The 13293-nt window shown below is 35.8% G+C and overlaps 1 non-coding gene across 1 annotated transcript; it reads left to right on the top strand.

The window, feature by feature from the left end:
• Window positions 1-3310: 3310 nt before the first annotated feature.
• On the top strand, window positions 3311-3417 carry LOC145168015 (small nucleolar RNA R71). Its single transcript, XR_013741611.1, has one exon. It is a non-coding gene; the product is annotated as a small nucleolar RNA R71 (small nucleolar RNA).
• Window positions 3418-13293: the final 9876 nt, after the last annotated feature.

The following is a 13293-nucleotide window of genomic DNA, read 5'->3' as shown; positions in this document are numbered from 1 at the left end:
ATGGTTTTTGACAAAACCAAATAGGAGCGAAATTTATCAAATGCAAAAACCACTGCTAGTAGCTCCTTTTATGTAGTAGTGTAGTTCTCTTGTGTTGGGTTCAAGGTCTTACTTGCATAGTAGATAGGCTGAAAATGCTTGTCAATTCTTTGTCCTAAAACAGCTCCCACCACAAAGTCACTAGCATCACACATAAGCTCAAAAGGAAGACTCCAATCTGGAGCTATCATAATAGGTGTAGTAGTCAACTTTTCCTTCAACAAATGAAATGCATCAAGACATTCTTTAGAAACGTTGAATGGGGCATCCTTCAAAAGAAGTTGAGTCAAGGGCCTTGTGATCTTCGAAAAGTCTTTAATAAAGCGCCTATAAAATCCCGCATGGCCTAGAGAGCTTCTTACCCCCTTGACATTTGTTGGAGGTGGTAATTTGGCTATAGTATCAACCTTTGCTCTATCCACCTCTATCCCCATCCTTGAGACCTTGTGACCTAACACAATTCCTTCCTTCACCATAAAATGACACTTTTCCCAATTGAGAACTAGGTTGGTCTTCTCACATCTTGCTAGCATTAGATCCAAATTGGACAAACAATCTTCAAAAGAGGACCCGAAAACCGAGAAGTCATCCATAAAAACCTCCATAAACTTCTCGATCATATCATGAAAGATAGCCATCATGCACCTTTGGAAAGTGGCTGGTGCATTGCATAACCTAAAAGGCATGCGTCTATATGCAAATTTTCCACTTGGGCATGTAAAAGTGGTCTTCTCTTGATCTTGTGGGTCAATTGGAATTTGAAAGTACCCCGAGAAACCATCAAGGAAACTTTTTATAAAGATGACCGGACAACCTCTCGAGCATTTGATCGATGAATGGTAGCGGAAAATGATCCTTGCATGTTGCATCATTAAGCCTTCGATAGTCAATACAAACACGCCACCCGGTAACTGTACTTGTTGGGATCAACTCGTTAGCTTCATTGGTGACCACTGTCATTCCTCTCTTTGGCACAACATGTACTGGACTCACCCATGTGCTATCAGATATTGAGTAAATGATACCAGCTTCTAATAGTTTCACCACCTCTTTTTTAACTACTTCTTGCATGTTTGGGTTGAGTCTTCTTTGGCGTTGTACTATGGGTTTAGCTCCTTCTTCTAAATTGATCTTATGAGAACAATAGGCTGGACTAATCCCCTTGATATCAGTGATCTTCCATGCACTGGCACATGGTCTCTTCTTTAGAACTTTAACTAGGCTTTCTTTCTCGTGTTTTGCTAAGTCAGAAGCAATGATTACTGGCTTTTGTTGTTCTTCTAAGAATGCATACTCTAGGTGTTCGGGAAGGGCTTTCAGCTCGAGTTTTGGTTTTGCATCAGCTACCACGACGTGGTGATCCTGCCACGTCGTGGTGTCATGGTTTTTAATTCCAGATCGCGAATAAAATTTTTGCCACGTCATGGCATCCTCACCACGTCGTGTTGCCTCTTCTGTCTCTTTTATTGCTTCATTGTACTCACCTTCTTCCAATAACTTCTCCAATTCTTGTAGATCGAGTTCGGGATCAAAATTTCCTTCATCAAGCACCATAAATCCCTCATTTTCTTTTTCTTTCCAACCCGCTAGCTCTTTTTCCAGTACTTCATCCAACACATCAACTGAAAACGCCGTATCATCACTCATCTGTGAATGTTTGATCGGCCGATTAACACCAATAGTCACCGCTTCTTCTCCAACACGTAGCGTAAACTTAGATTCCCTTATATCAACTAAAGCTCGGGCGGTGCTCAAGAATGGCCTTCCAAGAATGATCGGGACTTGCTCATCTTCCTCCATATCCAAAACAATAAAATTCGCGGGGAAAACGAACTTGTCAACTTTCACTAGCAAGTCCTCACAAATACCCCTTGGAAATGTCATAGTTTTATTGGCCAAATGAATAACCATGCAGACCGGTATTGGTTCGGGAAGGTCGAGCTTCTTGAAAAACGAATAGGGCATTAAGTTAACACTTGCTCCCGAGTCAACTAGAGCATGACTAGTTGCAAGATTTCCAAATTGGGATGGCAAGGTTATACTTCCTGGATCCCCCATCTTTTTTGGTAGCATGTTTAACATAGCAGCAGAACAAGTTTCATTCAACACTACCTTAGATAGCCCTTCCATCTTCTTGCGGTTTGTTAACAAGTCCTTAAGAAATTTGGCATATCTAGGCATTTCAGCTAAAGCCTCAAGGAATGGAATGTTTATTTCAATAGATTTTATGTGATCTAAGAACCTCCGGTAATCTTCAGCATGCTTCTCTTGAATTGATCTGCTTGGGAAGAGAAGTGGTGGACGATATGGCTTCACTGGTTCGGTATTTTTCTTCTCAATGTCTTGCCACGCCGTGGTAGATTCACCACGTCGTGGTGATTGCCCATACTCGTTTTCTTTATTTTCTTCTTGTCCAGCCTGTTCCGCTTCTGGTTCGTTTCTGTCAATTGGGGTTAAGTGAGTGATAATTTTCCCGCTTCTAGTGGTGATGGCTTGAATGTGAGCTCCTCTAGGGTTTTGTTCGGTATTTCCCGGAAGTCCTCCCGGTGATCTTTCATTTAATTGGCTCGCTAGTTGCCCGAGTTGCTTCTCTATAGTGAGGATTGAAGCTTGTTGATTTGTAACCAGTGCTTGTGTATTTCTCATTGTCTCTTGTTGTTCCCTCATGAATACTTGTTCTTTTATCGCTGCTTCAGCTCCTTCGTGCCTTTTTTCGGAAGCGGCTATAAATCGGTTAATCATATTTTCCAAGTTAGATTTCTTTTCAGCTTGTGGTTCCTCTTTTTGGTAAAACCCTCTTCCTTTTTGTTCATATCTCTCTTCCTTAGCCTTTTTGTATTCTTCATAAGGTATCCAATTTTTCTTGGGTTTTCTCCAATTGTCATCAAAACGATCACCGCTCGAGTAGAAAGCTTGAACCTTCCGGTTTCCATTTTCATCAAGGTCACAATCTCTAGTCAAATGAGGCCCGTTACAATTTTCACACCCAACCCGAATAGCATGGATTGTTTGATCCATCTTAGTCATTCGCCTATCCATGTTGTGCAACATTGCCAAAACTGCCGCCATATCCTCCGAAGCAGCATTAACTGATCCCTTTGCTTATTCATTCCTTGGATTATGGTATTCTCTAGACTGTTTAGAGAATTCTTCAATTAGCTGTTTTATCACCGGGGGTGCCTTCTTTGTGAGTGGTCCTTGAGAATCAAGGAGCTGCCTCGTTGTCACATTTACTCCATCATAGAAAATGGAGACTTCTTGTTGACTGTTCAGATCATGATGTGGGCAGTTCCTCAACAAACTCTTGTATCTTTCCCATGCCTCATAAAGTGACTCTCCAGGGTGTTGCTCAAAGTTGGCTATGGCTTTCTTCAACTTCGCTATCTTTGAGGGTGGGCAAATTGATCAATGAATTCTTCTTTCATCTTGGCCCAAGTAGTAATGGATCCGGGAGGAAGTGGTTTTAGCCAATCTCTCGCGGCCCCCTTGAATGTAACGCGTAACATACGAAGCAATACAGTTTCGCAAGCCACATTTGGAACATTGAAGTAGTCGGCTATGTCGTTGACCTCTTCTAGATGTTTGTACGCGTCTTCGTGATCCTTACCGTAGAATGGGAGTTCCTTAAGTTGTGCGAGTATGTGGCCCTTAAGCTCGAAGTTGGCATTTGCGGAATCGCGGGTTGCACGAGTCCTGGGCCGGTATCTTCACGCATCTTCTTCTTCCACTCGCCCATGGGAACTTCGTCGATGTTAGCCATGGTGTTGTCGGGTTCGTCTTCTAGGTCACTTTTGTTAGCAAATGTAAGATCTTTTTCGTCTCCTTCTGTTTCGTATTTGGTGTCCTCCTTCTTCGGGTCTTCGTCCGCCAAAGAGATGCTGGATCCTCCTGATTTACTGCTCTTTTTCTTGGTAAACACAGATTTGAGATTCTTCAAAGGTGAGTTCTTCGAAGTTGCGGTTTCTCCAACGGTTTTGCCTTTGTTCTTCCTTAAAGTAGCTTCCGGGTCTTCAAGTGGTGGGATCAAAGGTGTATTTCCTCCTCTGGTCATAAACGAGCTGCAAATAAACAAAGAAAACACGTAAAAGAAAAAAAACGAAAAATAAAATTCCTACAGTAGCTATACCACGACGTGGTAGAAATTACCACGACGTGGTGAACCTAAAATACGAAAATACTAAAATAAAAATTAAAAACTAAACTCCAACAGAAAATAGTCCTAAAAATAGCAATATAAAGTAATTAAAACTGAACCGTTCCCCGGCAACGGCGCCAAAAACTTGATGTGTAATTTAATATCCTTATATTTTATTCAAGTTAATTTATAAAAGTAATTTACTTTACTAGACTATTAAACACACTAGGCATTGTACCTAATCGTGCAATAGTATAGCAATGGTAAGAACGAGTGTCGAACACAAGGAACGGTGTTTAGATTGCTTTATTTTACTATTGACTAATTAATAATTAAATTAAAAGAGAGGTTGTTTTCCTAGTTTTGCAAGACTAGATACTTGATTTACTAAACTAACTCAAAAATTCACTTAATAAAACTAGAACTAAAACTAAGCAATAACAAGTATGAATTACCAAGGTGAGAAAGAGACTTTCGTTCAGCTTCAGATTTGTTGTTATTATGGTTGTTTCATAGAAGTGCAATGGATTTAGTTTCTTTGGCTACCGATTCCTAAGATGACCAAATTGGTATTCACCAATTTAATCCTTTAGCAAACTAGCTTATTTATTCGGTGATCAAGCGGACAAACTTACAAGTTCACTAGTGTTCGGTTCGAGTTGCTTAGACTTATAATTAATTGACCAATTAAATTTATTGATTCAATTTTATATATGATTTATCGTCATATATTGGCTCCTATACTTTTTTACCCACTTTTCTACTTAACCCTAGGTTTTAATCAAAACTATACTCCTACGATTTTGCAAATCACAAGATCATAAGATTCAAATTCAATTAAGAAAAATAGTCATTCTAACCTAATCAAATTCAGCAATAAGCAGATAAAGAGCAGTTATCAAAAGTACTTGAGGTTCTTTAATAAGCAAAAGTCAACAAATAACCAAATAACTAAATCCTAACTATAAAATCAACCATGTTTACTCAACTCATCCTAGCTAAACGAAAGTCATGAGTGTTTAGCTCATGATTTCAGCAAACAAAGTCATAAAATCGATATTCAAAAGTAAAGACTTAACTATTCCTAATGAAAAATCTAAAAGTAGAGTTTAGTTGCCTTTGATCTCCTCCTTCTAATGATTGTGATTGAATTCCTTGCTTCCAATTCTTAATTCCAGTGCCTTTGCCTCAAAAAGCTTCGAATTCTCCAGAGCCAAAAGTTCCCATTCGGAGGTTTATGTGAGATATTTATACTTTTCCCGAAAGCAGGTCACCACGTCGTGGTGGGTCCACCACGTCGTGGTGACTGTGTTTATCCCGTAATCTCCAAGTCATCGAATCTGATCGGGAATCTTCAAGACGCCACGTCGTGGTAGGATCACCACGACGTGTTGGGTGTATTTTTCTTCATTTTATTGCTTTGGTTCAATCTTCCATCTTCTAGCTTCCTTAATCCAGCTTCCAACTTCCTTTTTGCTCCAAACAAGTCTTTTAGTCCCTACAACACAATTCATAGCAAATTAAGTATCTTTTGTTCTATTAAGGGCATAAAAGTAATTAAAATATTAATGTATGTTGTATAAATATGTGTATAAATATGCACATATCATATATATATATATATATATATATATATATATATATATATATATATATATATATATATATATATATATATAGTTTCCATAAAATCGGTCCTCATTCCGTGACCATAAGGATGTCATGACGTGAAAATAGTGATGATCTCATAATGGCTAAGGAACCTGTACTTCTCTATATAGGAGTCTTCTAAGGACACGTGGTCACCTCGTGAGAGACATTGCTTCACATTCGTGAGTATGATTGTTCCTAATCTTTGAGAATTTCTTCATGCCATGCTGTGGGAGTTAAATATACATGTCGTGGGATCTTGGTTTTGCATTATTTTCTCTCACTTCTTCTCCTAGTTTCAACTCCAGTCCTCCAAGTGTCCAACTTTTTGTGGAATTCAGTCTTTTTCCTTCAAGTGTCCTTTTTTTGCTGTAAAATACAATTTACTTAATAAGTAGCAAATATCTTTGCATTTTACCAAAAATATAGCTTATATATATATATATATATATATATATATATATATATATATATATATATATATATATATATATAGGTTTAGGTTCTATGGAAGACAAAAAACCCTAAAAAAACCCTAAAAATCATAAAAATGCGTAAAAAAAAAACTTTGAGATCACAAGGCTTTTTTTTAAATTTTTTTATGAAAAAATCGCAGGTTCTTAAATGAATTCGTTGATTTAAAAAAAAAATTAAATTTTTTTTTTAAAAAAATAAATTTGATTTTTTATTTTTTTTCAGCGAATTTATTAAAAAACCTTCGATTCTTTTATAAAAAAAATAAAAAAAAAAGTTTTGTAATCTGTAAGTATTTTTTTATGCATTTTTATGATTTTTAGGGTTTTTTTGTTTTCCAAATAACCCTTCACTATATATATATATATATATATATATATATATATATATATATATATATATATATATATATATATATATATATATATATATATATATATATATATATATATATATATATTAAAATAGTGCATAAGTATGTGTAGAGAGGATACACATTTGTGCGTGCTCTAAAATTAGTTTCAAACAAAAAAAAATTACAAACACGGAGGGCGCTTATCTTAAATGTGTGTCATGTAAAGGTGTCATTTTATATTTTTTCATGGACGCGCGTTCTAAGATTTTCAAATAGACAAAGGGGGAAATGAAATCCCAAAAAATTAAAAACCCCGCCTTGTTCTATCTCCCTTTTCCCTCTATCCTCTACCGATGCCTCTACCATCTTCACAAATTCTAGGGTTTTTTTTTTCAGGACTACACAAAAGCAAACCAAACAACAACATGGGTATACCTTTCATAACCTAGATATGTCGGATTCACCATCATTTTCCAGCTTCCCCAAAAAAATTTAAGTCCCCGCCCCTTCTGATACCTCCCTTCGTAAATAACAATGGATTTTGCCAGTTTGGAGAGATTATCCCGTCAAATCTCTCAAAACCCTACCCTTTCTCTCTATGAATGCACCATCATCTCATATTCAAATGTAACAACAACTTCATTGGCGAGTGCAACTCCTCTTAATTCACACACCGACGACTACAACTCCTCTCTACTCCTACAACTCATCTCTCTATTCCCACACCGGAGTCCGATTTCTTCCACATCGATCCTCACATTAAATGGTTCGACGACTGTAAATCCTCTCGATTGTAGCGCCGATCGACAACTACTAATCAACAACCGTCAATCGAAGCTACCATTTCAACGACCCCTAATCGACACCTCCACCTTCTCGTCTCTCCTTTTCCACTAGGTTTTCTCACATCTCTATCCTCCACGATGAAGATTTATGAAGATGTGAAGGGGGTAACCAAAGCAAACCTTAAATCCCTCTCGCAGTCAACCACTACAACCCTAAATCTCTATTCTTTACACTATAAGGTCTTTTTGATGGATAGTGTTCGTAACAACTTGAAGAAAGATTTGTCACACTTTCTTTCGTCTTGTATCCAGGTACCATATTTTTGATCAATCATAATTTCACTAGTAAATAGGATGTTTGATATATGATATACTAATTTCATACTTTCCTAAAAATTCAGGCACCAATTACATCAGATGGTAAATCATATCCAACTACTTATTGGGAGAGCATCATTGAAAGCCTAAATGGTGTTCTTGATACATTAAAAGAATTATGTGTAAGTTATTTTCTTTAAAGCTATAATGAGAACTCTCACTTGTGTCTTCCTCTTTTCAGGTGCCACCTGTCATTATTCAGAATTTTTTTGCTCAAGTTTACTCTGACATTGATGTGCAACTCTTCAACATGTAACTGGAGATTCTAACCATGCTAAACTAGTTATATATCATATATGGTTATACAATAATTTGGATTATAAGTTTTTAATATGGAACCTCAGCCTTCTTATGCATAAAGAGTGTTGTACACTTGGGAATGGGGAGTATGTGAAATCAGGGTTAGCTAAATTAGAAGCTTGGTGTACTAAGGCAACTGCAAAGGTACTAATTAATTTAGTTATTTTTTTTCTATTTAAATATTGGTTGAAGTGAGTTAGTAGGTCTAACCACTTATTATCTAGGGGTGAGTATTTGTAATGTGGCAAATGCTAGGGTTACACTTTGTAAACCCTAATGACCTTTCATATACTTAGGCTCCATGGGTTAACCTCCATGGACTATCCATGGATTATCTCAATGGTTTAGCCCATCCTAAATAACTATGGATCATTAGCCCACATTATAAGAATGATTGATTTAGACAATCAATCCTCACATATTTAATTAGTCTCTTTTGATCACAAAATGAATTCCAAACTAATTCTTGACCAATACCAATGAAATAATATGATTTCTCAATTAATATATTATACTTATAATATATTAATAAATCAAAAATAACCTTATTCTCAAAAGTCCACCCTATCAAATTGCACTGATGAAGGCAACCCAAAAGGACCATGCTACAATCGGGTCAAGTACATCTCAATTATAGTTATGGGCTTAGACACCAAATCCAACATATATGTCCTATAAGTCTCTATGTATCTCTCCTGTTGTTTGAGTTGTGTAATCAATCTACAGTAATAAGTTAGATGATATATATATATATATATATATATATATATATATATATATATATATATATATATATATATATATATAGGGTTTTTCAGGTTCTAAGTATTTAAAAAATTCACAAAATATGAAGATTCTATGCAAGTGACAATGAAGAAAGCAATAGTGTCCCCCTACAAGTAAGGATAGAACTATAAAAGTTGTTTATTTGTAGATGCTTACCTGGAACTCATGGTTTTCAATAATATGTTTATAACAAACTGGTTATTTCCAAGTTCAAAGTTCTAATGCATGAGGACATCGAAAGCCCTGATAGTGACTCCTATTTGCTGGATGACAATTCTAGGTACGTATGTTTAATAGTAAATTACATATAAACATTAGTTAATATCATTCGAAAGTATATACAATATTATGTATTTAAAACTTGGCAAAAGTTTCATGGGATTTTATTTTGGATCAATCCTTTTGTTCTGGTGGAGATTTTGAGAGCTCTTCATGGAAAGTATAAGATAAGATCAAATCTTTCAGCCAGCTGCCATTGGAGACTTGATGTCAAGTTCTCTTATGAAGGAAAGGTCAGTGAAGATAATTTCCCTACAACCATTGGAGACTTGATGAAAACTTCTTCTTGGGTCATGTTGTACTATGGGCATTAATACTTATACCCATGCATGCCTTGGGTATGCACATGGATACTTTTGAAAAAAAACTGTACTGTAAAAAAGGATGTGTCTCTACATTTTTCTTATTTTGGTAATCCTCTCATAACATTTTCGTGCCAATTTCGACTTTTCAAGTTATGATGATGGCTTTTCAGGTTATAGAAGAAATAGCAATGTACTTTCATCTATTTTCATGTTATAGCATCCTACTATCATTTTACAACTTAATATCTTTATTTGATTTAATAGTATAGCATACTATTTCGTTTCTTTCTATTACAACATTGTATTCTCATTATATTATAGTATAAGGCTAGATGCAAGAAATAACAAGATACTTTCATTTATTTGTGTATAATATAACATCCTACTTTTATTTCCTTTTATTACAATTGTAAGTCCCCAATCTGCTTGTGTATCAATCAGATCCAATTGATGGTGCGGAATCCCAATTAATTGGATGATACCAGATCAAAATAGAGAAGAAGGAGAAGAAGAATAACTTGAATCTATGATGTATTCAAAGATATGAGTGATGCTACATACACATTAGATTCTCTCTCACACACTCTTCTTTTATCTAGTTTCTCTCTCTACAATATGCTCCTCTTCTCTCTCACTCTCTCAAGGCCCCTCCCCCTCCTCACCCCTTACTTATATATATATATATATATATATATATATATATATATATATATATATATATATATATATATATATATATATATATATATATATATATATATATATATATATATATATATATATATATATGGGCTGCAAACTAAAGGCCCAAACCCATTGCTAGACCGACGCTACAAATAATTCAATACTATTTTCGGCCCAAATAATAAAAACAATAAATGCTTAGAAAAGCAAAGTATAAACCATATTTTTGACCCAACAATCTCCCCCTTGGTTTATAGCTTTCTTTTCAAACAGACCCAACAAACTCCCCCTAAAAAGGTAGCTGGCTTTTCTTGTCAATCTTCATCGGGAGCTTGGCTTCAGTATTAATCTTCAAATTCTTCACAGCTTCAAGATAAACTTGATGAATCTTCAACGAATGACTTCATCTTGAGCAGTTGGAATTTTCTTCAGAATTTGACATTTAACGTACATTGGGTGAGGAGGCTTATTGAAAAGATTCTTGAAAGATAGCGCTTTCAGCATGAGAATCTTCAGAGAGAACATCAGAGAGAACAAATATTCTGGATCACTTCAGCAGGTACATATATAGCAGCAAATTGATTGAAGAGGCTTCAATGCAATCTGTCACATAATCTTCAAGTCAGCTTCACCTTACTTATGGGGTTGAAGGATTGAATGTTGAAAGAATAGTCTTCATTTCTTGCTCCTTCGAATGAGAATTCTTCGATGATCACGGATGAAGCCTTGGCTCAGAAACTCTCGATATAGTCTCCATGAGTCTCATCTACATCTGAATTCACTTTTCAAGACAAAACAAAACTAAAAGAAAACTTAGCACACAATATTTTTTTTATTATCTTGAACAAGAAATAAAATAGAAATAACACTATTTTTGGATTTTTAATTTTTTTGATTTTTGTTTGATTTTTGAATTTTTTTTAATTCTCCCCCTAAATTTGTGCATAGAGGAAAAGTATGAACAATCAGATCCGTTTGATGGTGCGGAATCCCAATCAAACGGATGGTGTCAGATCAAAATAGAAGAGAAGGAGAAGAAGAATAACTTGAATCTATGATGTATTTAATGAATAGAATGATGCTCGATACACATATATTCTCTCACACACACTCTTCTTCACTCTAACTTTCTCTCTCTACAATATGCTCTGCTCTCTTCTCTAGCCTTACACTCCTTTACACTCTTCACTATATATATATATATAGGATCAGCAGCCGTACACCCGTGTACGGCCGTACACAGGAGTACGGCTGTACACAAATACACAAAAACTACATAAAAATATATTTTCCTAGAAAAGCAAAGTATAAACCAATATATAGACCCAACAATCTCCCCATTGATTTATAGCTTTCTTTTCTAACTTACCCAACAAACCCCCCCCCCCCCCTAAAAATTAGCTGGCTTTTCTTGTTAATCTTCATTGGGAGCTTTGGCTTCAGCTTTAATCTTCAAAATCTTCATGACACCAAGATGAACATATGAATATTCAATGAATGACTTCATCTTGAGCAGTTGGGATTTTCTTCAGAATTTGGCATTGAACGCACGTTGGATGAGGAGGCTTCTTGATAAGATTCTTGAAAGATAGCGCTTTCAGCTTGAGAATCTTCAGAGAGAAAATATCAGAGAGAAACAATCTTCTGGATCACTTCAGCAGGTTCATAGATATCGGCAGACTGATTGAGGAGGCTTCAATGCAATCTGTCACATAATCTTCAAGAACAGCTTGGCCTTGCTTCTAGGGTTGAAGGATTGAATGTTGAAAGAATAGTCTTCATTTCATGCTCCTTCGAATGAGAATTCTTCGATGATCACGGATGAAGCTTTGGCTCACAAATTTTCGATACAGTCTCCATGAATCTCATCTACACATGAATTTACTTTTTAAGACAAAACAAAAAAAAAAACAAAACTTAGCACACAATATTTTTTTTATATTTTCTTGAACAAGAAATAAAACAGAAATAACACTTTTTTTGGATTTATAATATTTCTGATTTTTGTTTGATTTTTGAATTTTTTTTTAATTCTCCCCCTAAATTTGTGCATAGAGGAAAAGTATGAACAAATTTAACAAAAACAAAAATATTTGGGATCAAAGATGTCAAGCAATCCAATATCGTTTATCAGCACACGCCTGCATGTCTAGATCTGGTCAATCACCGGTATTGTGGTCCACTTAAACACAAAGGATGTTGACAATTTGGACAGATTATAAGTGACAAGTCATTGTGATATATATTCCTAAATGGACATTTAGATGACGATGACCAAGGATATTGTTGTCCACTTAAATTAAACAGCAAGATCTACAGACAACCTATTAAATGGTTCAATTTTAGATGTACTAGAACATGTTTCCCACTTCCCGATATACCCCGGTAATCAAGAACTTCCAAAGAACTCCTTACTTTAGGTGAGTATTCAATCATTAAGAAAGAAGTCAGATATAGAAATGCATATGTTGTATCCCAGGTCGGATGTCTTCAAATCACACAAAGGGGACAACATATGACTAACAGAGATAGAAGGATTGAGAGGTAGAATGTTGCATATGTTGTGTCCCAGATCGGATCTTCCGATCACGCAGAGGGGACAACATATGGCTACCAGATAGAAATAATTTCATAGATAAGGAGGTGTGTAGAATTAGATTTGCATATGTTGCAATCCAGGTCGGATCTCTTCCAATCACGCAGAGGAAGCAACATATGGCTGACAGATAGAAAGCAAGAAAATAATTTCCTACAGACCTACTTTATCAGAACCCCCTAGTCGCCCTATCCGAACCATAATTAAGGACATAAGTCCGTACATCAAGGAAGAGTTAAGCCACAGTTCTAGATGCGTATTAATTTAGTGTATCTTGCAGGTTCCCGTGTTTATCTCACTGCTCAATCTACCCGAGCGTCGTATGGTCAGTCCAAATGAAACTATCTAAGTTCATATTAGTCAAGTCCCTTCATGGTCAACTAATGTCTAGTCCTTTTGAATCCTTTGAGCCTACCAGCACATTGAATACAAAGTCTAGAAAATTCGGCTTTAGTGCATTACACGAATTGCATATTGCCCTTTAGCACTAGACTTCATATCACTTCCCAAAACAACCTACTAAAGAA

Source organism: Lactuca virosa, chromosome 3 (assembly GCF_052849685.1).
Source record: "Lactuca virosa cultivar CGN04683 chromosome 3, Lactuca_virosa_CGN04683_v6, whole genome shotgun sequence".
Classification (NCBI taxonomy): Eukaryota; Viridiplantae; Streptophyta; class Magnoliopsida; order Asterales; family Asteraceae; genus Lactuca; species Lactuca virosa.
Note: the sequence above shows the minus strand (reverse complement) of the source record. Positions and strands in the feature narration are given on the sequence as shown.